Source organism: Dermacentor albipictus, unplaced genomic scaffold (genome assembly GCF_038994185.2).
Source record: "Dermacentor albipictus isolate Rhodes 1998 colony unplaced genomic scaffold, USDA_Dalb.pri_finalv2 scaffold_15, whole genome shotgun sequence".
Classification (NCBI taxonomy): domain Eukaryota; kingdom Metazoa; phylum Arthropoda; class Arachnida; order Ixodida; family Ixodidae; genus Dermacentor; species Dermacentor albipictus.
The window spans coordinates 7,426,021-7,453,165 of NW_027225569.1; the positions used below are offsets into that span (position 1 = coordinate 7,426,021).

General features: G+C 44.4%; 1 pseudogene; it reads left to right on the forward strand.

Annotated features, from left to right (window-relative positions):
- Positions 1–22,409: 22,409 nt before the first annotated feature.
- Positions 22,410–26,649, forward strand: LOC139051900 (uncharacterized; annotated as a pseudogene).
- The last annotated feature ends 496 nt before the right edge of the window (positions 26,650–27,145 follow it).

The following is a 27,145-nucleotide window of genomic DNA, read 5'->3' on the forward strand; positions in this document are numbered from 1 at the left end:
ACTTAAATGCGACCATCTACCATTTGCCTAAATGCAAAGTGAACTAAAAGTGAGAGAGAGACTATTAGAAAAACAGATTTTTGCCGGTGCGTATACAACCGCTGGCATGCTACTCTGTATAGGGAAGGAGAATGGGATTAAGATATTCCAGAGGAGGGTGGAAAAAGAAAGAGAATAAAGATAAATATGAAATGCGCAAGTGGACCTGTTACTAATATTTACAGGTGAAATGGCGGGTAAATGTAGGCTTTTCTATGTGAAATGGTGATTCTTTAAAGCTTTCCTATTAAACCAATTTCTGACGGGTATTTGAGCAATAAATCCAAAACCCGCTGCTGCTTTGAAGGGCTGGGCATTGTGGACCTAAGATGCTGGGTAATGTTAGCGGTTCATGGCAAATCACGTTCATTTGTTGCTCAAAAAATTGTCTCTCGTCATGTTACGCAGGGCATTCAAATAATATGTGCTCCATTGTCTCTAAGTTGCCAAAGGTATCACTGTAGGGGTTAGTGGTAAGCCCTATGCCGTACAGATAATTGTTCAAGTATGCCACGTCCAGTCGAAGATGATGGTAGAATGTCTCTAATAACTAAAGGTAACTTGTACTTTGATAAGTCTCAGTGGCGTAAAAGTTTTAAAGGAGTGTCGCTTATGAAGTATGAATTGGAACAAATTTTTTTCAGGAGCTCTACTCTGGAAGATGGAGTGTGCCGTCAGACTTGGTTTGACTGGCACGGCATGTACAGACAAGAGTGCTGAAGGGAACCGTGGCACAAAGAAGAATGTAGTTCCAGGAGAAATACAAGACATAGACTTTAGGTTAGGAGGCGAATACAGACTGGGAAACCTGCCCCGAGGCGACATGATCCTCAGTTTCAGAAGTTTAGGGACCATAATTCGCTTGTGAAAAGCTTTGATACAGTTCCTTTGAAAGGTCTTGCATCAGTACCGGGCACAATTTTAAACTTAACGCTAAATGTACCAGCTGTAGAAACTGCAGATGAAATACTTGCACCCCGTAGTGTCCCGTCTCATGGCTTTCATAGTAGTGCTGGACCTGACAGCTGCCAGTGCTGTACTGATTTCTATAGAAAGTATGTAGACATACCTCTAGATGCACAGGTTAGACTGGCCAAAGGAACAGTGGAGCAACGTGGGAGTGTGTGGGAAGGCAGTAGAAAGGTCAGAATAATAGCCTCAGTCACGTCAAAGATACCTAAGCGCAAGCAATCTTTGCCAGATAAAGCACTTGCTTCCCTACTGAGGCCTAGCTTGAAAGGTAACAAGGCAACTATGCATGGTACACAGTGTGAAACTATAGCCAGGGAGGCGTTTGAGCAAGAAACTGCCCTGAAAGTGGCAAGACTAGGAACTGTGGTGTCGCAAACTGAACCGTACCTATCTGCAGTTCCTGTATCCTGTTCATTACTGTTTCTAATTGAGGTATCCTGAATCCTCTGGGTACTGTACAGGTCAGTACAGAATTCTGTCAGAAGCCTGCTACCTATAATTTCTGGCAGAATACTAATACAGTTAGCGTCTTAGCTGAGGCAACAAAATCTGCCCCAGCTGTCAAAACAAAGCAGTACGAGTGATTAACAGGCATGTACTTTACCCTGACAGCATATGAAGTCTTAAAGTCGCCTTTCATTGAGTTTCTTGCTAACTTGTGCATTATCCTTACATGAAAAAGTATGAACGAGCAAGAAGCACATTTCTCCCGATAAAATATGTGGAGTGTGCATATTTCTTTATTTGGCAATTTAAAGAAAGGCAGTTGACATTTCTGCTCCCCTTTCCAATGTAAATATTACAGGCACTGAGGACAATGATGGATGCTCCTACAGAAAATATGTTCAAGGGCACCATGGAGGATTTCTCGGAGTTCTGTGACGACCATGAGACAGACACCAACGGCCTCATCAAATTCAAGACATACTTCATGCAAAATTATTTTCATCGTGCTGAGGTGTGGGCAGCATGTTACAGGAAAGAGTACAATATCAATATCAATATGCGATTAGAAGCCCTACACAGAGTAATCAAATATTGCTACTTTGGAGGCAAGAACAAGAAGAGAATTGATAGACTAATCGCAATGCTTCTGAAATTGGTGCGGGTCAAAGTCTTTGACCGACTCATAAAGCTATCAAGGAATGCAGCAACAACATTTCATCAGGACACGCAATCTCGACACAAAGCTGGCGAACAAATCAGTGATTCGGAAATTCAGGCAGCCGGCACTGGTCAGTGGTGCGTAAAGTCGCAATCGGCTGAACATTCATATGAGGTTACGTGCCTCGGAAATAAACTCTGCAATGACAGCTGACAACTATCATGCAAGGACTGTAGAGTCTGCATACACAATGCAAGTTGCACATGCAAGGACAGTGTCCTAACATGACAAATCTTTAAGCACATACATGCTGTTGCAAAAGTCAGGACAGTACTCAAGCCAAGCCTTCAGCACAAGAACTTTGTGACCAGGTATGCTTACATCTTGTCATCAGTTTAATGAGCATTTGTGAGGAACCATTATTTGTGGGGAACATGAGAGCCTTTCAATGCACCAGCTCATATAGATTTCTTTCAGAAATAGAAAGTAAGCTCTTTGGGTAAAACAATCATGCCTGTAGGGGGCCTGTACCAGTACTGCCAGTTTAGGTTTAAAAAAACACTGCTCTTTACTTCACATCACTGCCGCTTTTCATGCTTACTCTTGCACATTATTACGCACGATGACCAATGGCTGGATTAGTTGGAATATCACAACTAAGAAGTATCTTCAACAGAAACAAAGCACGAAATCTCGATTGAATGGGCACCGATACAACCTGGTGGTGAAAGATTGCAGTGTTACATAGAAACTACAGCCTCATAAATAGGATGGTGGAGCAGGATCATTCGACAAAATGTCAAGATTGTACCGATACAAAGGACTGACATGGTTACAGAGGGAGCATGGAAGGCATTAGACTCGGGCATGGCTGCAGTGTATTGGATGAGGCCATGGCAGGAGAAGAAATAAATTTGATGTTAAATGTATTTATAGAAAGCCCATTCAAGGACTTTGCAGAAAGGATATTGCAGGAAGTATCCGAAGTGATGCCTTTCAGTACTAGTCACATTGGTTCCTCTTTATGATTGATGTTCCATTTATGCAGTGCTGGTAACTTTTCTAGTCTACACTTAAAATGTAAAAGAAATAAAAGAAATAAATTTTTGGATTTTTTACGTGCCAAAAGCACTACCTCATTATGACTACGGATTAATGTGGACAACCTAAGGTTCGTTAACGTGCACCCAATGCCATGTACACAGCCGTTCTTACATTTCACCCCTATCTAAATGCAGCTGCAGCAGCCAGAATTTGATCCCATGACCTCGTGCTTAGCAAAGTAACGCTAAAGCTAATAAGCAACCGCAGCGGGTACTTAAATGCCAAAAATTGAGCATTTGAAACTCAGATGTGCCAAAAATTGTTCATATATATGTACTTCAATAATACTTTCATAGATTGGCCAATAATTGAATGTCAAAATATCTCATTGTTTTATTAAGTACTGACACAAAGACATCTGTGTACTTCCAACACAAGCAAATGGTAAAAATGTTTAGTACCACTCTATGATGGCACACTTATACAAGTGAGCAATATGAACAAATGTGCAAGCCTGAAGTAAATGATCATTGAAACGTGATATTACCATTCTAACAGTGACCTTGAATTAAAAAGAAGCCTTTATGCTTTCGACAGAGATAATTGATCTTCACACCGACATTAATTTCCAAATACAATTGAAATGTTTAGAAACTGCATAAATTTATTCACTTAGTCAGGTGAGATTACATGTATCTGTTCTGCAGCTTTCGAATTTTGCATTTATGAAAGGTGCAGGAATTTTGTAGCTTTTCTCCTACTCAAGATAATTTCACGTGATTGGCTACTCCAAATTATGGCAGCTTGCTAAAAACCTCGCCAGACACCTCCACTTCAATGAGCAGATTTTCACCAAATTTTAGATCCAAGAATAATTTTCATTTGGCACCGCCAAACATAGACGCCCACCATCTATGCTTGTAATAAATTATTCTGTCAAATGTAAATAATATATTTTGACACAGAAATTAAAGCATTTGATATGGTTTTGTAAAATTTGTCAAAAATTCAAGAACGCATGCAATGTTCCGACTGAAATGGTAGGAGATCACATAGCAAAAGGTTGAGAACATACTTGTTGCTTGACTGCTCCAGGACTTATATTACAGCGATGCAATACAGCACTTAACAGTGTCAATGTGTAGAGCCAGAGGACAAATCTCCAGCAAGTTGGTAGCAGAACATTGGTGTTTGCACATTTAGCCGTGTGTCTGGCATATTAGTTGAAGCAGAAGTTTCAGAACTGCTTTTTTCCCCACTCAGGACTACAATGACCAAGAAGCAGTGGAGAACAACATGATGAGTGCTGCGACATCTCTTCAAGCAGTCCGGCCAATGGGTGATAAAACAGCATCGGCACGCTGCACATTGCTACTCGATGCGATTCGAGGGCAGCTGCAAAAGCCCGCACTGCCGGAAACATTTTTACCGTGGCTCCAGCCTCTGATGGAGGAGGCTCTTACAAGATTAAGTGCACCAACCAGCAACACATAGCCAACATCGAACATGCCACAAAAAAAAATTGAGCCACAGCGCCGTTTTTTCTCCAAAAAGCGCAAGTCCACTGCACAAGGAAAGCCGAAGATGGCGAAGCCTACGGCTGTAGAGCAAATGGCAATACGAAGTATTCTAAAGGGTGATGAGGCTGTGCCAGACCAGAATGCCAAAGACCTTTGCAGTGAATGTGACCACAATTACTGCAAACCACCATAAAATGGCCAGGAATGCAAAGAAACCTAGACGTCACTGCTGGAACTGCTTGTGTTTCCATGTGAAATTTTAAGTGAGAAGCCAGTTAAGATTTAAAGCTGAAGCACGGCAGCAAAGTTTGCAGAAACAGAGAGGCTACAATAACGCTAACCTCAAAAAAACAACTGTAACCCTGGGACGTTTTAATAAATTACACCTTGACCAACTTTGCAGTTTTCTGAGAACACGACTCTATGAGAATTCCGAATTTTTCGCTAACTATGGTGTTTATGTTTAATAACTTTTGTGAACATGCCTCTTCAATTTTGGAAGTATAGCAAGTATCTGGAAGCTAAAGGAGATTTATTTAAAAAAAAAACAGAAATAGCATACGATAGTGGAAGTTGCACTAGATAACAAAATCAATTCTTCCCTTCAATTGTTTAAGTATCTACACAGCTCCTAGTTCCAAATGTGTGCCAAACTATTGTTCTTTCTGCAAAATTCGAATATAGGTCAACTTTTGTTCCCTGATAATGTTACCCCACATGGGCAATCTACATACATTCACAACCGTAGAATCTGGACCTATATTTGTGTACAAATCTCGCCAATGTACCGACGTAACAGAGTTCCTCGGCTGTCTCTGCCGTAATGTTAGCATGTGGACTATGCAGAGACTATATACTTCGCGCTAAAGAAAACCGAGGACGAAATCGTTTGGGGCGTCAAGAACAGATGCGAAGCATTTAACCTGAACAGCGTATTTATTTATTTACAACGAGAATGAGGCTTGTGGCAACGAGCTTACGGTAAATAATGGTGTGTTATGTTCAACATTTCACATTTTTCTAACAAGGTATCACCTCTACCCGGTCTTCAGTTCTTTTTAATTATCTTCGAGTTGCAATGCACAGTTCCGACAAGGGTCGACTGTTTTCCTGTTCAAGCTATTTCGAGTAAATGCGGCCTTTTTTTTTGCATATGCAAAAAAAAAGTGAGCTTTAAAAATATTTTTTTCCGAGTACTACTGATACCATAAAATTTAAAGGACACCTCCTTTAGTGACTACTATGAGAGCAAGTTGTGCGTAATATGCTTCCGAGTCTCCCGCCAACATAAAACGACTACAGTAGGGTTCGCAATTTAGCACGCACGAAAGTGTTCATTAATATTGGGAACGCGTTACCCAATCAAGAGTGGGAACACGTTACTCGCGCGAGCCTAGGCAGATTGCTCGTTGGCGTAGCATTATGTTCCAGCTTAGGTGTCCCGGAGGCGCCGCTAACAATACAAAATAATGACCCGCTAGAACTATGAAGTAAAAAATAATAATACATATGTTTCAGTGACCACAGGATGGTAAGAACTCGAATTAGCCTAGACCTGAGGAGGGAACGGAAGAAACTGGTACATAAGAAGCCGATAAATGAGTTAGCGGTAAGAGGGAAAATACAGGAATTCCGGATCACGCTACTGAAGAGGTATTCCGCTTCAACACAGGAAGAGGACCTTAGTGTTGAAGAAATGAACGACAATCCTATGGGCACCATTAAGGAGTCTACAATAGAAGTCGGTGGCAACTCACATAGACAGGATACCAGTAAGCTATCGCAGGAGACGAAATATCTGATCAACAAACGCCAATGTATGAAAGCCTCTAACCCTACAGCTAGAATAGAACTGGCAGAACTTTCGAAGTTAACGAACAAGCGTAAGGCAGCTGACATAAGGAAGTATGATATGGATAGAATTGAACATGCTCTCAGGAACGGAGGAAGCCTAAAAGCAGTGAAGAAACTAGGAATAGGCAAGCATCAGATGTATGCGTTAAGAGACAAAGCCGGCAATATCGTTATTAATACGGATGAGATAGTTGGAAGTGGCTGAGGAGTTCTATAGAGATTTATACCGTACCAGTAGCACCCACGACGATAATGTGGGAGAGAATAGTCTAGAGGAGTTTGAAATCCCACAAGTAACGCCGGACGAAGTAAAGAACGTCTTGGGAGCTATGTAAAGACAGAAGGCAGCTGAGGAGGATCAGATAACAGCAGATTTATTGAAGGATGGTGGGAACATTGTTCTAGGAAGACTGGCCGCCCTATATACGCTATGCCTCATGACCTCCAGCGTACCGGAATCTTGGAAGAACGGTAACATATTCCTAATCCATAAGAAAGGGGACGCAAATTACATAAAAAATTATAGACCGATCAGCTCATTGTCCGTTGCCTACAAAGTATTTACTAAGGTAATCGCAAATAGAATCAGGAATACCTTAGACTCATGTCAACCAAAGGACCAGGCAGGATTCAATAAAGGCTACTCAACAATAGACCATATTCACACTATCAATCAGGTGATAGAGAAATGTGCGGAAAATAACCAACCCTTATATATAGCTTTGATTGTTCACGCAAAAGCGTTTGATTCAGTCGAAACCTCAGCAGTCATGGAGGCATTACGAAATCAGGGTGTAGACGAGCCATATGTAAAAATACTGAAATATATCTACAGCGGCTCCACAACCACCGTAGTCCTCCATAAGGAAAGCAACAAAATCCCAATAAAGAAAGGCGTCAGACAGGACTATACGATCTCTCCAATGCTATTCACAGCGTGTTTAGAGCAGGTATTCAGAGACCTGGAGTGGGATGAATTGGGGATAAAAGCTGATGGAGAATACCTTAGCAACTTGCGACTCGCTGATGATATTGCCTTGCTTAGTAACTCAGGAGACCAATTGCAATGCATGCTCACTGACCTGGACAGGGAAAGCAGAAGGGGGAGTCTGAAAATTTATCGGCAGACAACTAAATAATGTTTAACAGTCTCGGAAGAGAACAGCAGTTTACGATAGGTAGCGAGGCACTGGAAGTGGTAAGGGAATACACCTACTTAGGGCAGGTAGTGACCACGGACCCGGATCTTGAGATTTAAATAACCAGAAGAATAAGAATGGGCTGGGGTGCGTTTGGCAGGCATTCTCAAATCATGAACAGCAGGTTGCCACTCTCCCTCAAGAGAAAAGTATATAACAGCTCTGTCTTACCAGTACTCACGTATGGGGTGGAAACCTGGAGGCTTAGGAAAAGGGTTCTGCTTAAATTGAGGACGACGCAACGGGCTATGGAAAGAAGAATGATATGTGTAACGTTAAGGGATAAGAAAAGAGCAGATTGGGTGAGGGAACAAACGCGGGTTAACGGCATCTTAGTTGAAATCAAGAAAAAGAAATGGGCATTGGCAGGGCATGTAATGAGGAGAAAAGATAACTGATGGTCATTAAGGGTTACGGACTGGATTGCAAGGGAAGGGAAGCGAAGCAGAGGGCGGCAGAAAGTTAGTTGGGCGGATGGGATTAAGACGTTTGCAGGGACGACATGGCCACAATGAGTACATGACCGGGGTTGTTGGAGAAGTATGGGAGAGGCCTTTGCCCTACAGTGGGCGTAACCAGGCTGATGATGATGATGAGGATGAGAGGTAGACATAATCTTTATGGATTTCTCTAAAGCGTTTGATAGTGTTTCCCGTGTTAAATTGCTTCACAAAGTTAACCGCCTACTCGGTAACGGCCCTCTTGTTGGTTGGATCAATGACTTTCTGTCAAACCGCTCGCAATACGTAGAATACAATCATAAATCACCTTTCTGATGTTGTCCCTGTATTGCACGACGTTTCCCATGGCTCTGTTCTGACCCCACTTCTGTTCTTATTATACATAGATGATATAACAAACCAAGTCGACGTCACCATTCGCCTCTTTGCAGACGACTGCATTATTTATCACACTGTGCATAACCCCGAAGATCAAGCAAAACTGAACAATTCCCTAAATAAGGTAGTGCAGTGGTGTGCAGAGTGGCAGATGGTGATAAATTCCGATAAAACTGTCTGCATGTCGGTCACGAACAAAAAATCAAGTCTGCAGTTCCCGTAAGGTTTCAACGACGCTATTCCACAAAGTGCCGCCCAGTATAAATACTTAGGCGTAATCATCTCATCCGACCTCAGCTGGAATGCGCACATACTGTGCGTAGCTAAAAAAGCCTTGAACAAACTGTTCTACCTCAAACGCACCTTATCGCATTCCAGCAGCCAGACAAAGCAGCTTGCTTACGTCAGTCTTATCAGACCGGCACTCGCATATGCCAACATGGTGTGGTTTCTACATTCCGAAAACCACGTTCATACGCTGGAACGCATACAAAGAAAAGCTGCCCGATTTATCTATAATCGTTGTAAACGCACAGAGTCACCAACCGAACTTCTTTCTCGCGCAGTCCTCGCTACCCTCGAAATTCGAGCTAAGGTTCAACGATTAAAGTTCCTGTACTTAGTATTACACAGTGCGGTGAAGTTGGATCCCGCCGCCTATCTAAACTAGAAACACACTAGTAGACCGATTCGGCATAAGCACGCTTTCACGCTAGAGGAATTTCGTTGTAACAGCAATACTTTTTTCTTTTCATCCTTCCCGCGAGCTGTGCGAGAGTGCAACTGCTTAAACCCTGCTAATACTGCCCAGCCCACATTAGAAACATTTACAAATAATATAGAAGAAGCAATCGCAATCACATCTTTGTTTCATTTATTTTTATTTTCATCTTTTTGCAAGAGCAATTGTGTAAAGGCCAGTGTGTTACTCAATAAATGTAAGTGTCTAGGTTTTGCTATGCTAACTTATTGTTTGTTCAGTGTTTGCCCATATTGTACTTTTTTGATGACCAAGTGCCCACTCTTGTAACAATCCCTGTCGGGATTGACAGTATTGTGAAATAAATAAAATAAAAATAAATAAAAGATCTGGCTCGAGATTTTGGCTACGGGTTCTTTTTAAACCTATAGGGACGCTATTCGACACGGCGGTTGGGTCTAAAAAGGGGTAATTCTTTATTTTGGGCGTTGCTTGTCTGCCGCCGGCCGTTGGCCGGGTATGCGCCATGGCGGAGCGCGCTTGCCGGAACGATGCCTAATACCAGGCAGGCGCATCCCATCTCCCCGTCCTCGAAGCAACATATAAGTGACGGGCGTTCACCCCGTTCACAAGGAGCGGATTTTTCCGAGGACGGGGATGCAGTGATTGCGCGGTTTTGTGCCATGATCGATAAAATGCCGGAGAATTTCAGACGCGCAGCCTCCGGCTGGCGGTGAGGAAGGATAGGCCCTGTCTTCTGTGTCCGAGACCACCCCGGTGGCCGCCGCGCTTCCCTCGGACCTCGGGAGCCGAATACAACGGCGTATTCGGGACATTCAAGATGAAATTCTCAGTTATTCTACGGCGGCGGCGAATAAGCTGGCCGTGGAGGCACGAAAATTTAGCATGTCAAAAGTTTTCGAAATGGTAGCATTCTGCTCCGACCTGAGAGCGGACGCGGCCACGGAGCGCGGTGCGGCGGTTGCGTTACAGGGACAGATCGTGGACGCGCGCCGGGAGAATGCGGCCCTGCATTACGGCTGCAATCGCAACAGATGGCTGCCCTCCAGGACGACTTCGCGGCCCTGGGCGGGGAGTCACACGTCGATGGATGGATGGATATTATGAGCGTCCCCTTTGGAACGGGGTGGTGGGTTGCGCCACCAAGCTCTTGCTACTATACTGCCTAATATCCTACCTAGGTTAAACAATGAAAAAAGAAAAAAAAACACTCTGAACTACCACGCCCAAATTTTCTGTTCCCCTATTGCGAACTGTGCTTTTGTACGTCCCCGTATTTTGTCGCTTCCCTACTTTTCTTCCACCAATCCTCCAGTCGCCTCTTACTAATGTCTATTGCGGACATGTTTGCTTTACTACTGCTCCCTCTGAACCCAAGGGCTTCAATAAGGCCAGGGGTGCCTAAATCGACCACTGGGTAGACGTCTTCACACTCTAATAAAACATGCTCCGTAGTTTCCCTAGCTTTACCGCAGCAAGCACATGCTTCTTCTTCGTTCATATATCTCGCTTTATAGGTGCGTGTTCAAAGGCATCCCGATCTCGCTTCGAAAAGTAATGAGTAATCGTCGGACCCGGCCTTTCCGCGCCCCCTGCCGGCGCGGGAATCCCACGTTAAGTTCAACGGGGTGGACCCCGACATTGCACCCGACGAGTTTCTCCGCGTGCTAAACGAACGAAATAAAGCCTGTTTCACATGATGCGATTTTCGTCGCACCGGAAGTGCGATTTCCGTCGTTTGCGATGAAAATCGCAGTCGCAGTGCCGACCCCCCGATTTTCGGCTGCGACCAACCGGTTGGTCGCACAGTCGCACCGTCGCACCGATCGCTGCGATTTTCCGTCGAAATTGCGCGGAGAGCTGCCAAAGGAGCTATTTCGCTGGTTTGTTTTGGAAAATGGCGTCTCGATCGACATGCGCGGAGACGTGGATCGTCGAATTCGGTACGTACGCGAAGCGACAATAAAAAACTTGTACCGCAGATTGCATTCTCCGATTTCTATGCGTTTGTTGACACTCTGCACAGCAAATTAAGTGCATTTTCACGTTTGCTTCGTACGCCTTTGCGAGTTGTCAGTGCTAGGAGGTGTGCGATCCCCAGCAGACGACGAGATCGCTACAATGTTTTGTTGAGTAGCATGCAAAAATCGCGCTTACGGAACAGCTTGAATTATTTCAACCTCGGCAAGGGCAAATGACAATACAGCGAAGTACCCGAAGTTTCAACGTTGCGCTGAACGCGGTACCGTTCAGTCGCATTTTCTTGTCGGTTTTCAAGCACGAATTTCCCGATGCATCTTGAAAGCTTATCTTGCCTCTTATTAAATTTGACAGAGCAAAAGCGTAGGCTATCGTAATGAATTTGCTATGATAGCATTGAATCCGTGGCTTGAATAAAATATTACATGCACGTTAAGTTGCACCTCTTCTCTGGAGAAATTTTTTTTCCTTGCACAGAAACCAATAAACATTGACTATGTTGCGGACTTTGTATCCTTAATGCATCTGTATGAACACTTGCTCTGCAAGGTAATTAACTGTACAGCTAGTAGATTAAGTAAATTGCTTGCTATAGTGGCACAGTGACAACGTACCCTCCTGCACAATTATGTAGAACTCGTGCAACAATGCGAAAAGCAGGCAAACGCCTTTTCTTGTGGGGAGAAAACAGTATAAAACGACACGCTGAACAAAAGTAAATCAAAACTGTGCAGTGAAGTCAGCCAGTACAAGCAGTTCTTGCACGTTCACAGCTGATCAAGTGTGCAGAAAATTCATGCCTTACATGTTTCTAGTAAGTTTTTTATAAGTTTGTGATCACATATATTAGTGTGTACACCCATATAACGATATCCGATGCGATTACTATCTTTATAAGTAATGAAATACCATGCTACTTGCAAGAACATATATCACCTGAGGATTTTAGAACGAATTTCTTCATTTCAACTATACACAATATGTGGTTTATTCAATAAAAGACCACAAAATGGGCTTTCTTGCAATGATAAACTTATTCCAAACTTTACTTGCATACAGGCAAGAAAAAATACTATAGACAGAAATATTGTTCAATTTGTTCACCTGCCCCACTGTGGCTATAGCATTCTGCTGCTAACAAAAGGCGAGGGATTGATTTGCCAGCCATGGAAGTCGCATTTCGATGGGAGTCATAGGTGAGAAAGAAAGCTCTTGCACTTAGATTTAGTTCATAACCTTTCATTGAACCCTTACACTTCAATATACTATTGCATAAGGGGGGGGGGGGGCATGCTTATGCAAAATCTAACACCAAAAGAAAGCAAAGGGCAGAATTGTAAAACAACCATCTTTCGTGATAATTCGAGTGTGTAAATATTCATTGCATCAATATGTATTGTTCAACAGCATTGCACAAACAAGCATGATCAGGTATAGCAAGTACTCTGCCAGGAAGCTGGTTCTACAGATGTATAAATGTCAAGGTATGAATGCTCATACTACATTGCACACATAGCACAAAGAAAACCTTTTTCAAGAGTTGTCCCTTCTGGCAGATATGAGTGGGCCATAAGCAGCAGAAACTTGACTGCAGGACATTGTGTAATACCGCTTATGAAAGAATGAAGAGAGTGAAGAGGCTTTTAACAGCAGTACCTCATGCTGCTCTAATAAGAGGAACGATGAGCAAAAACATTTCTGGTAGAGCACTTAAACAGTAAATTTCTGAAAGACAGAAAATTCCAGGTGAGAGTTGGAGGTACATTTGGCCCACACACACCAACAACACGGGCATACTACAAGAAACACTACAGCCTATGGTGTATTACAGTCTATGGGAAAGCTATCTTATACAGAAATCAAGAATGATGCAACAAGCCCTCGACAACACTGCAGACTTTCTTGGCCACTGGTCTCTCGATTTCTGATAAGTCAGCTCATATCGACGTCGGAAAAAAAAGAAAGACTAGAATCAAGAACTACCCCAGATTGCACATCGTGATCCACATAGCTGGACAAATATGCCCGCAAGTCAGCATCCACAAATCCTCAGCTAGTGTAAGCCCATGACAGCAGAGCCAGCAAGTGGGTGAAACAATTATACAATGCCTGGACGCAACTTCCACACCTTGTGAAAAGAATAATCTCGAAATAATGGGGGTGGACGAGTGGATACTATAGAAAATCGCAGATGCTGTGCTTGTGTCCAAGGTATGGTACGGTATGAATTACCAGCAGCACACAAAACTCATCGAATACAGGCATCGGGCAGTAATAACAGGTCTTTCCAACTGTACCATGCTTGAAGACCTCTATGAGAGAGCACCTAGACAGAGTAGAGTTGCAGCCTGCAGCACAAATTCTTTGTCTCAAGAGCTCAGAACCTCGTCCCAAGATACTATGCCAGCTAGCATATGAGATGCAAAGACGACTACCCCTCCCTTCAGAAACACAACAGGCCCATACCGTGGAATACGGGGGCAAACAATTAGGCCAGGAGACTATATGCAACTGCCAAACACATAGAGGATGTTGCTAATAATGAAGATGCAAGCAAACATAAGGCACATATAGTACACTGATCTGGCAATAGCAGTGTAACAGCAGTATGACACTACATAAAACTAAACCCCATATAAGTGAGTACCATTCCAGGTCATCCTACACCTATAAAAGCTGAACTGAAAGCAATCAAAGCAGCACTTGTGGTGCAGATTACACCCTGCACAACACCCTGCATGGATTCACCAGAAACTGCCTGGGCCTGCACATCACACAAGATTGTCAGGAAAATCAGGACATTAATTTCTGGCCATGTCAGGACATGGCCAGATATTAAATTACAGGGTACATAGCCATGCAGATATTCCAGGACACAAGCGGGCTTATAAGCCTGACATAATAACTGAAAACTAGATGAGTTTGTGTGTATTCATTATTAACTAAAGTGCAACAGATAGACAACAGACAAGAACAAAGCGCTCTGTGTGTTCACTTCGTTCCTGTCCATCGCATTTCTGTTGCACTATAGTTAATGAATTCATAAGGCTGCACAGGAGAAGAATGATACCTCTGCCCAAGGGCCCGATCTCACATCCAAATCCATGCGTGCGCACGCACACACACACACACACACACACACACACAAATGTTGCAAGAGTGCATAACATGAAGCAGTATCAACAGGTTGTCACTAGATATGGATGAGGACTAACTTTCAAATGAGGTTCATTTGCAAAAATGTGGTGAGTTATATAAATTACCAGAAAAAAAAGGACGATGTGCAAAACAAGAACGAGGTGAAAGCAGGAGCCAACGTTTCGACAAATGGACTTGTCTTCTTCAAGGTCCACGTGTGGAAACGTTGGCTCCTACTTTCACCTTGTTCTCATGTTGCTCATCGTCTTTAATTTCCATCTCCTGCCTTCCCCGAGTTTTCCCCAGAAAAAGAAAGACATCTTTGAAGGATAGATAAAAATTGGTGCTTGATGCAGCCAAACATAAATAAAAATGCTACAGAAAGAAAATAGAGAAAAATTCCAAGTGCAGGAAAAAATCATTACAATTGCCAATCCTGCATGCCAGCACCTTTCAAGAAACACTGTTGTTATTCCAATAGACGGACTGACAACTTGCTTATGCAAGCACATTCTTCCAGTTCCATGCCATTGGGAACAAAATGAATTTCCTGGAAGGTAGCCACATGCACACTTGGTGATCACGTTTTTTTTTTTCCTGGACTTGTATATCTATATGTATTTTCTCCCTTTCCTGCTTTTATGTTTGGTTTCATCAAGCACTAGTCTTTATCAGGTTTTATTGCTGTACTACTTTGTGGTAACCTTTATAGATCACTGCATTTTCACAATAAACCTTTTAATTAGAAATTAGCGTACCGTGTTCTTACTGCTTCACACTGTACATTCTTGCTACATTGGCCAAATAAAAGATTTTATAAGGTATCATGAGGGCCATTAAAGGGACTTGTTGCAGTCTAACGAAAAAAAAGAAACGAATAGCCTGGCTGCAAATGGCACCAGAGAACACATAGGACAAACAAGAAAACCGAGATGATCCAACAATGAAAAGTTTAATGTACACACCGAGTAAATGCTCGCTGACAAGCAATAGACTGAACATACACAAAAAGGAGATGCAAAAATTCATGTGCGTTTTCTGACAGGAAATGCATCCATTTCTAACGGAGGCCGTGATGACAAGATTAACCCAGCATTTTTAGATCTAAAGCTTCCGTAATTTCTCTAGGCAGCCGATCTGCACAGAATGCTAGCTTCTTCCTCTACAATGCACGCTCAAATGTGGAGATTGCATTGTAGAGGAAGAAGCTAGCATTCTGTGGAGATCGGCTGCCTAGAGAAATTATGGATGCTGTAGATGCAAATACACTGGGAGAATCTTGTGTCAGCGTGGCCGCTGTTACACTTTCAGAGACGGATGCATTTCCTGTTGGGATCTGTATGGACACACATCAGATCTTGCTTCTGCTTTTTGCGTAAATTTGATTTATTGCTTGTCGAACAGCATTTACTCGGCATGTTCAATAAACTTTCATTTGTTAATACACCTCATGATTGTCTTGGTCTCTAGCAGAAAGGTGTTCATTCTTTTTACAGTGAAGCTGTGTATGTCTAGGCGAAACATTCACGGTCCGATCCCAAAAACCCAAGTGTAGTGGTATGAGCCATTGTTTAAGGGGGTGTGAGCCATTGCATTCGTCTTGGTTAAGACAAGATCATGATGTCATTATTATCTCACAGCAAAGGTGTGGTGGGCCATTGGCTAGACCGATAGTGGCGTCGTTTCTCTCTAGCAGCAGAGTGCGCGTGCAGCAGTCTCTCTCCGACTTCCCAATAGGTTCGAAAATGTGTCCCTGTATTTAATTAAATAAAATGTGCAGCCCCGGTGTGTCACTTCGTAACTACAGTGCATAACTGAGTCATAGACATTATGATTAACACATAGCAAAACACAAGTGCGTGACATAATTCAGAGAGACTTTGATGGACCCGCTGGATTAACAGAATGAACTACTCATTGCACTTTCTATGATGGTGATCTTGCGAAGTGCTATGTGTGGCATTCCAAATAAACAATGTGATAAACTCAAGCCAAACATGTGCATAACCTCATTAAGAAACACAGAGATAACCAATAATATAGAAAGACTTGAATAAACCATTGCAATTAACCCAGTTATAAACACCGGGGCTGCACATTTCAGCTTCGCTGGTTTACCGTCTGTACAGAGTGCATGGGCAGTAACTTTTTCTGTTATTGTATTGTATAATGTATAATGTATTGTAGTATTGTATAATGTTGTGCCAGTAAAACACGTTGGGCTAGTTGGTGCAATGTATTGGTACTGCTTTTTTTGCTGGTTTTTTTCTTAATGTTGTGCCCTTCTTTCTTTTGTAACAACTTTTTATTTCCCCTTGCATAATACTCCAACCTTGCAGCCTGCGAGGTATATAAATAAATAAGTACATAAGCACGTCATTCATTCATCAGCATACAGCTCGCACCATTCCTTGCTCAACAAACGTCACCGCGTTGATGTCTCGCAGCATGCATCTACATTAACTGCCGTTTGCATTTCGGTATGGTTTGTGAACATTGTAATGCATAAAGATTACATGACATTAAGGTTGTGACCTATGCGGTGCATAAGCAAACCTTGCAAAAGATGACATGTTGGATTGTTGAAAATAAGACAAAGTGTATATATCGCAGTTACTTTAATAGCATTTAACTGACCACTTGACAAAAACTTCACTTCGCATAGATTCCAACACGTACACTGAATCTGCAGTTTTCTTTTTTGCTTATTAATGCAGTCGTTACTGCATGGCCACATTGCAGATTTGAAAACGAAGTGAAGTAAATTTGTTTGTTGCAATATAACAATATGTGTAGATCACTGCGATTGTAACACGAGAACTTGATACAAACATGCACACTATAGGATGCAGACAAATGCTCAGGACAAACTCCAGAATGTTTGCATCCGGATACTTATGAAAGTGAACGGTTTCATTCCATGGCTGTCAATGAGAGGGAGAGAGAAAACTTAATTGTGTTCGTGGAACTAAAACGCATTGATAAGCTTCGACATATAGTCATTTCTTAACACTTTCGAAATGAATAATTACAGCTTGCTATCGACTATCTGAACATTGAATTGCAGGAAATGCAAGCAGGCATAAAATTCTGCGAATATAATCTGTTTAGGAATACCAAATTGGAATAAACATTGAGGCTTGCATTTGTACTTTCTCTGGCTGAGCTATCTAGTTTGAAATGACTCCCATAAGCATGTTGTAACAATGTTGATCTAATACAGGTTAAATGCATGACTAGCTTAAGAAATCTGGATGATTGCTATAAATTACAGTGAAGAAACTACGATATCTAATAACATTAATAATATAATAATAATATTTATTTCCTTTAGAAATATTTAGAGAGGGCTCCCATATATATATTCGCAGCGCAAGCACGGCGATGGACGAACCAGGCTAGCGCTAAGGTTGAATTCCACAACACAATTTTCATTCCACGTCGTAATCACACAGATCGTTTGAGGCTTCGTTCAGGGGCACACACGGGCGTTCGGGTTGGTGCTTCTTGTTGCGTTTGGCGTAAGAATATGGCTAGGAGCACCACATATGCGCAATGACAGGCAATATACACGCATCACTTATTCAGAAGCTGACGCCGAGCACGGGTAGCGCGAGGACCTTGTTGGGCTGACACGACAACTTCGTGGCAGCCGAATTTCGAATACTGCATATACGGTGAGGGTAGCTATATGAACTTGTCGATAGGTCATCTTGTAGATTGTTGTAGCGCAGGCAGAACGAAACGGTCATAGAAGGTAGATAAGACAACACACAGCGCTGAACCATAGAATAAAGAATCGCTGAACCACCTGCGAACAGCTGTTTACGGGCGCGATGCCGCACTGAACTACAGAAACCGCCGTCGCGCACTCCAAAACAAATCTTAACTAACGTTTTTAAATTTGTAAACGTACATATTATTTGATTTTAATCAAGAGAAGTCAATAATATTATAGTCTAAACGTTTTATTCACTACAATAAAAGAATTATGCAGCGTGTGCCACGAAATCTGGCACTAAGCAACCCTGGGCGTCGCACCAGTCGCATTGTTGAAATCGCAATCATGTGAAATGAGCCCTCAAAAAATCGCATTGCGACGCGTGCGACAGCACCGATTTTCGTCGTTGCAGCCGCATCATGTGAAACAGGCTTAAGGGGGTTGACATGGACTTAGACAAAGTGCAAGGTACGAGTCACGTTTCGCGAACGGGCGGGCACTATTGCTTTTCTAGCAGAAGTCGACCCCGAAGCGTTCAAACGCATTATGCAATGGCCCCGTGTATCGGTAGGATGGACGTCGGTAGTGGCTACCGAAGATCTGCACATACCAACATGCACGTACTGCGCGTCTTGCGGACACGGCCGCACGACGTCCCCCACAAAGCAGAGCCCGCCAAAGCAACCTGCATGAAGTGCGGCGAGAACCATCTGGCGGTGACGTGTAGGGTGCGAATGGGCGAAGCAGCAGTGTGCTGCTCCGAATGTACGAAGGTGGGTCGCGACACCAATCACCCGACGGGCTTTACGGGTTGCCCGGTCCTCCTGGAGAGCGTGGCGCGACTCCGGGCGCGGACCAACTACGGAGCGTAGCACAGGGCGCGCGGGCTCCGCGGAGGGGGGAAGGGGTTGGACCGAATTACGACCAGACAGGTGGCGCGTCGCGCGTTTGGTGACTGATCCGGAAGATGGCGAGCGGTCGGTACTTGAGCAGACACCAGGGTCGTGATGACCGCGTCGGTGAAACTTGTTCACATCAATCTCGATCACACCAGGTGCGCGACGGCGGCGATCGCGCACAGAATGGAAGCACGGGAAATCTCGGTGGCGGCCATATGCGACCCCTACGCGCTAAAAGGAAGTACACCAAGTTTGCCGCTGCAATTCACGTACTTCGGCGAGGGGGAGGGTCTCAGCGCCGCGGTAGTGCACAGACCATCGCGGTGCGTTGCAGTAGAGCAGATTGACTGGACGATCATTTCTGCGTATGCGCTCCCACACAAGCCCATGGACGCAACACTCGACGGCGTCCCGACCAGCCCATCGCTATTACTCTCGGAGAGAGTAATAGTGATGGCCGACTTCAACGCTCGACAAGAAATTCGGGGCCCTAGCGCCAACGACGACCCCGGGTCGCGCCACATTGAATCTGCGGCCGCAAACGGGCAGGTGGTGCTCAACGACGCCGCATCGCCGCCTACGTACGCGAATAAATACACGCAAAGCTGGATTGATGTTACCTTGACGAGTCCGCAGTTAATTAGGCACGGTTACGGATGGAGCGTCGCTGATGATGATGCCTTCTCGGAAGCTCAATTCATCGACGTCGTTCTGGGTACCGGAACGCAGCGGCGAGAAAGGAGTCTCACGCGGCGCGGTAGAAGTAAGCTTATAGATATGTTACAAGAGCATGTGTGGTTTCAAAAAGCCAGCGGCGTGGTCGTTGGGTCGGGTCAGGCGCTTGACATTATTGTGCAGAAGATGTACGACCTTATCGAACAGGACCGCAAAAAACAAATGAAACCGGTCGGGTACGGCAATAAAGGAAAACGTTTGTGGACGCCGGAACTAAGCACACAGAAAAAGCACGTGAACGCTATGCGCCGCCGGTTTCAGCGATACCGCGACCCTGCGCTTAGGGCCGCCTAGAGAGCGTTCTATAGTGCGGCGCTCGCAACATTCAGGCGCCATATCGAAAAAATGGCTGTGGCTTAGGTAAGGTTAAGCCCAGGATGCGAAGCATACTAGCCTTTATTTTAGTTGTTGAACCACTGTTTAGCTTGGTGAACTGCTGTTGCTTGGCTATATTCGGTTCGGCTAGACGAAGAAACAACTCATGCGTTACTCTGCTTAGCCTTGGACGCCCCGCATTGGACGCGGTGAGCGTCGAGCAACGCAGCGTTCGGCGCGGCAACGAAATGTGCGCCTGAGCAAGCGACGCACGCCTGAGCCTTAGAAACAGCTCGTTTCTAAGGCAACACCGCATTCACTAGAGGCGCTTTTGTACCGCTTTGAAGCATCGTACTCGTGGCTCAGTGGTAGCGTCTCCGTCTCACACTCCGGAGACCCTGGTTCGATTCCCACCCAGCCCATCTTGCAAGAGTTGAGCCAAAGCCACTTCTCCTCTGTCGTGACGTCACGGTATCACGTGGTTTCAAGACGACACCGCCGCGCCTGAGGAGCTGGGTTGAGCCCTCGTAATATGCTTCGCATAAAAGAAAAAGAATGTGCGGAGAAAGAAAATGCACCGCGTGCAGTAAACGGTCTTTTCATGCTGAGCCATTTAAAGTGGCTTTCGGAAAAACAACAGCAAGAACCGTCCTGCCGCCGCTTCGTCAGCCCGACGATGGTTTGACGGAGGGTGTGCTGCAGTCGGCACAATTACTACTTGACACACTCATCAGCCATGTCATCAGTCGTCGCCATGTGTCGCGCCCACCCTAAGTTTGCATTAGGCTCTTCAACACCGCGCTTGCTCTGGGACATTTTCCGCAGGCCTGGCGGCAGTGTAAGGTTATCTTTATTCGAAAACCCGGTCGGCCACTAGACCTTCCAACTGCATATCGCCCGATATGCATGTCGTCTATCCTGGGGAAGGTGCTGGAAAGACTATTGCACGGTCGCCTCTACCATTTTCTGGTGAAGCGGGGATTCATTCACTCACACCAGTACGGTTTCACGCACGGCAAGAACTCAGTGATGGCGTTGCAAGACTTCTGCCATTTTATTCGCACGCACCGCTCCCAAAATACACCAGTGACGCTAATCTCCTTGGATTTCTAGGGAGCATTCGATATCGTGTGACATACTCTGGTTGTAAACTATTTCAGGGAGCGCGGATGCCCGACCAACCTGGTGCGATTATTACACGTGTTGTTGAGCCACCGCACAGTCACGTTCCAGTCCCACTCGGGGGCGATGACGGTGGAGGCGTCGCTGGGGAGCCCTCAGGGATTTACGCTGTCGCCCATGCTATGGAACGCGGTGGTGGATGGGCTGCTGCAACTGCCGATGCCGGAGGGGACAGGGGTACGCAGGACAGGGGACCAGGGTACGCGGACGACACCGTCGTCCACCGACAGGAAATGATCAACAAAGCGACGGACGCCATAGACCGCGTTATGGAATGGTAGCGACTCGCTAAATTAAAACTAAATCACGATAAGTCCATCTGCGTCTTCTCTTTCGGCAAGGGCGGAATGGAAAAGAACCTACTCACTATAGAAATAGACCGCAACAAAAAAGGTCTAAAATTTCACAACGGGGTAAAGTTATTGGGCGTCGTGATCGACTGACGATTATCATTTTTCGACCACGCCGAACATCTTCAGCGCAAGGCCGAAACGCTGGCGATCAAAGCCATTTCGTTCCTGCAAATTCAGGCGATAAACGCCAACTATACCGACAAGTCCGGGTGAATTACGTACACCGCGCGTTGCTCCTTGCACTAACCGAGGCGTACCGCACGACACGCACAGAGGCGCTTCAGGTATTACTTGACCAACCACCTATTGACCTAGAGTTGAACAGGCTAAACGCTGAATTCGCTGTTTCAAATGCGCCGTGCGGTGACGTTCGGGAAATTCTCGTTCTCGCCCGACGAAGTGCTGTATACGCGCACGACGGTTGTAAAGATCACCCGTCGAGAGCGGAAGATTTCCAGTTTGTCAGGTTGAACGCGGCCGGCGTACGCGAAGCGTCGAAGCATCTGGGCACGCACATCTACACCGACGGCTCCTTTAAGGCGCGCTCACACTAGCGGGAGACTTCCCGCAGCGGCACAGCGTCGACGTCGCCGCTGCGTCGCAGCTGCTCGGAATGACGATCACACTGCGCGCGTTTTCTCGCTGCGGTTCTTGGAATGTAGAGAGAGGAGGCGTTGAGGGAGGACCCTAACGACCAGAGAGGGGAAGGGGATAGTCATGTGACACCAGATTTCCCACGTGGTTGTCTTGACCGTCTGCTAGCTCTCCTCGCGTCGCCCTTTTTGTCACGAGGATGGCTGGTTGGAACGATGAGCTGTTGGCTACGGTAAACGTACTCATACTTGCTTGTTCGCTGCTTCTGCACCGTCGCCGTGCACGGAATGCACGGAAGCGCCGATTTTGGGTGCGACCCATGTTTCGCCGTCGAGAGCAAGAAGGGCAGGCGCGCCTATTGCTGCCACGGCTGCGGGCGGAAGACGAGGCCTACTTCCGCGAGTAAGTGCTGTTTCTTATGATGCATTCGTAAAGTCTGTGCTCGTCGTACGCGATATAACTGACATATTACCGGTCGCCTTTTAGCTACCTTCGGATGCCTCCCAGCACCTTCGAAACTTTGCTGGGCTTCGTCGAGCACAGCCTCAGCCGTCAGGTGACTCCATTCAGAGATCCGATTTCGGCCCACGATTGTCTGGCAATAACAGTACGGTGAGTGTCCATGGCTAATCATGTTCAATTAATTAAGATGGTTAACAGCTTACCGCAAATTTATTTCCTGAAGCTGCTCCATGTAGTCTGGTGCGCTGTTACGGATAGTTTTCATTAGCATGTGAAGATTAATTACACTGCGCACAGCATAAGGAAATTATTATTTTTGGCTACGTCTCGGGTGACTGGAATTTCAACCCATGATCCAGAGCTGATGGAGCAGAACGCCTCCGGTTTTGAGGCGCCGCTGTAAGCGAGTATTGTTCGAATCATTATTTACAACCCATCGTGGGGTCCACGTTTTTATCGGATGCAACCATTTTGTTGGAGCCAGTTTCAGAAATCGCAGTAAAACAAGTATAAGGTGCTAAAACTGCAAGTTACTGCTTATTAGGTGCATGTTGTGTTGTGACTAGAAGAATGCATAAAGCACGATAATAATGGTTTTAATGTTCAGTATAAAAAATTTGCTCTTCCGCCGTTGGCAGAGCATGCAACAACAAGACGAAGCAGTCTTTTCTTTCGTCAAAGGGGAAGAGGAAATGTTGTACGTGGCCCACCGCAGTTTTCATATTTGTAGAGCAAAATACAAAATTTTTGATCTTCCGATGCAGTACAACTAGACACCTTGTTTTAATTTTTATTTAGTTTTGTTTTCTTAAAAAATATGCAGGTCAGATATATTGCTGCTCAATCTCTATTACATATGTTATTGTTTTCCATGTTTCTTGCAAATGGGGACACATTCCGCAGCTTGTCGTACAACTTTTTAATTGGCCGATCGACAGCTTCAGTTCTCATAAGAGAAACCACAGCTGCAATATGGAAGAATCTGTGGCATACACACGTTCCTTTTCCTCAGACTGAGATAGAATGAAAAAAGGTGGGAGAAATTAGTTTTCTGAAAGAACAGCACCTGCATAGGAGTGTGAGAGCATAAAATGGAGGCCACAGATAATGTGTTGCGACATTCATATGAACCTCACCACCCCATTCCTAGGAATGTAAAGCTGTTCAGTGCTAGCTCACTGCATGGACGACTATAATTTTCACGTTACTCTTTATTCCACCCTGCGGTGACAGCTCAACATAACCCTTATTCTGAAATTAAGAAGGAACACATTTTGGGAAGCAAATATCTCTTTTCTCCAACGAACCGCACAACTTAATAAAACATTATACATGTTGCCGTGACATGTAAGGCAAGTTTAATGGAATGGTCAGTGCTACACTGAGTGCCTCCTCTGCGTCAGTCTTACTGTGCTTTTTGTACTGTGATTACGCAGTGAATCCCGCATCTTCAGAGGTCTTTCAAATAATTTTTCTATTATTTTTTTTGGTTTTGCAAGACCTATGTGTAAATGTTTGATACTCGTTAAATTATTATTGCTTCTGAAAGAAACTTATTTCAGCTGAACAAAGAGGAAGCAGAAAGCAGGATTTTTATGTCAGCATAATTTTCGTTGCTCATTATATGCACTATTCCCGCTCCCCACTTTCATGAAATTGTTTACTAAGCCAGTTAATGGCTGACAAATTTGTGTCTATTTCAGATTGCATTTGACATGGAACACTATTGGAATTTTCCAAACTGCATTGGGAGCCTTGACGGCAAACATGTAAACATTGAATGCCCAAATAACACTGGGTCAAGGAATCTGAACTACAAAAAAACTTTCAGTGTCGTTCTTTTGGCCTGCTGTGATGCACATTACAGGTAACTATATTCTGTGCGCTTGGTTTCAACTTAGTTCTAGCCATGTACACCTCAGTGCTTTGCTCTTTTGGTTGCACCAATGCTAAACAATAATGGCAAATCAGACTGAATGCTGTAAGAAATGCAGGAATAGACCATGAGCATCTGTAGAGAAAGAGTATTAATGAGAAGCACTCATTATTAGCTTACTGATTTCCTTCTCTTATGCCACTCTGCTTCAGATTCACATATGTTGATCTTTGCCACTACGGTGGTGAAGGGGATTCTGGTATATTTTTGCGGTCAGATTTGCTCAAAACCCTCAGCGAAGACGTGTGGTGTTCCATCCCCCACCACTGTCGGGTCGGCAGGTGTCATTCCCTATGTGATAGTAGGGGATGAAGCCTTCCCTTTGAAAACATTCCTCATGCGTCCCTATGCCCGTCGTGGTGAGCCTGTTTATGAATAGCATTATGCATTTTACAGCCAGTAATTGCATGATGCTCATTGAAGTTGCTGCCCAGGAAGTTTTTCTGTTGTTTTCCATTTTAGAGCAAATATTTGGGTGAAGTACCCTAGTCAAATAGGACCAAACAGCATTATGCACATTTAAAGAGACGGTTTTGCTTGTGATCCTTGAAGTTGACATTAAAATCTGTTTTCTGTGACAGCAACCGGCAACATATTTTTAATCAAAAGCAGTAGTACTTATAGTAACCAAGCTCACTTTATTGTGAAATCAAGTACACGATAGAAGCCATTCTGGGTGACACAATTCATTTTGTAAAGCGCCATTCTGAACAGAAAGCTGTTGTCAAACACAGCCATGATTTACTTTATTTTTCATTGTTCCTTCACCTTTTCGTTAAAATTTAAAATGATTTGGAGTGGCAAAATTCCTTCAAATAATATGCCTCATGTTGTCCTTTCTAGAACTGCAGAAGCACAGGTTAAGCCCATCTGGACGTAAGGAGTACCAGCAGAGAGCAACTTTCAACTACCGTTTAAGCCGGGCTCGCCGGGTCATTGAAAATTCGTTTGGCATAATGGCTGCAAGATGGCGAATATTAAGGAGGCCCTTTAGGGCATCAGAGGAAACAACAGAAAATATTTGCAAGGCATGTGTTGTGCTACATAACTTCAGGATGTCGGAGAGCGCATTAGCACGATCTGCCTACAGCCCACCTGGCTATGCCGACAGTGAGGACTGGCAAGGAAACGAAACTCCAGCCTTATGGAGGACAGACGGCAATGACCTTCCAGCAATGAGAGGGATAAGTAGACAAGGTTGCCACTCTGCAAGGTAAATATGGAAAGCCTGCGTCAACCAACATTTTTATGCAGTGTATGTTGAGCTGCTGCGATATTGTATTGCAGGTCTGCTATGGATGTGCGCGACAGACTGGCACAATATTTTGTCACGGATGGCAAAGTTCCATGGCAAGAAAGGGTCGTCAACCGTGCAGGACGGAAGGTAAAACAAGCAGGATAATGCTGCATGGGCTCTAAAAGATGTTCTTTAAAATGAATTCAGGCATCATACTCTTGAGTACAAACAATCGTAGGCTTTATTTCACCTCAAAATGAAGGCCAATTACTTTACTGTAGACTATCTTGCTCAGCTTCATACAAAATTTTGGATATATTAAATATAGCTTGCGATCGCTGCCTTGGTGGCAGAGCACGCAGCTTCACGGTGACTAAGCGGCCCGTGGCCTCACTGTCGTCTTCGCATTCAACTTCATTCCTTTGTTTTCTTGTGATGCTTGCAAAACTACCAGCACATTTGTCAAAGGTTGCCTTGACGCAATCTTCAAAATTATCGTCTGTCCTCTTCCTCCTTCTGCAAAATGATGAAAACTGCATTGTTTCACACCATTTTTTACATCTCTCTTTTGTTAGGAAGAATGAAACTTTCAAGTACGTACCGTGAAGGTGGCCCTCCGGCAGGTGTTCCTTTGGACAGTCTTGAGAAGACAAAGCACAAAAACAAGTCAAGAAATGACTACATGGCAAAGTTTGCTTGCTTGTGTACCTGGCCGGCGGCATTTATTGTCCACCAGTCTCAGCTTGAGGAGGTGGCCCCCGGTTTTGAGCTGGTGAAGGGCTACAGGACCTTGAAAACCCAGCTTTAGCAGGTGCTGGGCTGCGTGACAAACAATGTACTTCTGAATTTTCTGACATATATCACTTACCGCAAAATACCTGCAAATGTCAGTAAAAAGGATGGGAGATGCTTACCTGCTGTCGTCGTCCTCCGAGTCAACTGTGTCGTCGTACCTGGATTGTACAAAATGCGAGTTCTCTGAACTTGCAGCATGATATAGACTTACGCATGGATGTGTCTACTTACAATGTGAGAAGCTGCGCTTCTGCAGGGCTCTGGCTGTTTATATCAGCACTGCATCAAATAAATGTATTGAAACATGACATTCTTTGTACACTCCTTGTACCAACACTGCTTGAAAACATACTGAGAAGCACAAATGTACGGTTTATCATTTCAAAGGTACAAAAATTTCCGAATCTGTACTGTGTACTGTATAACACAGTTCATACGTGCTTATTGAATGTGTACTTACAGTTCCAGAAGTTCCATGTCTGGAGAGTTCTGGCTTGTGTCAGTA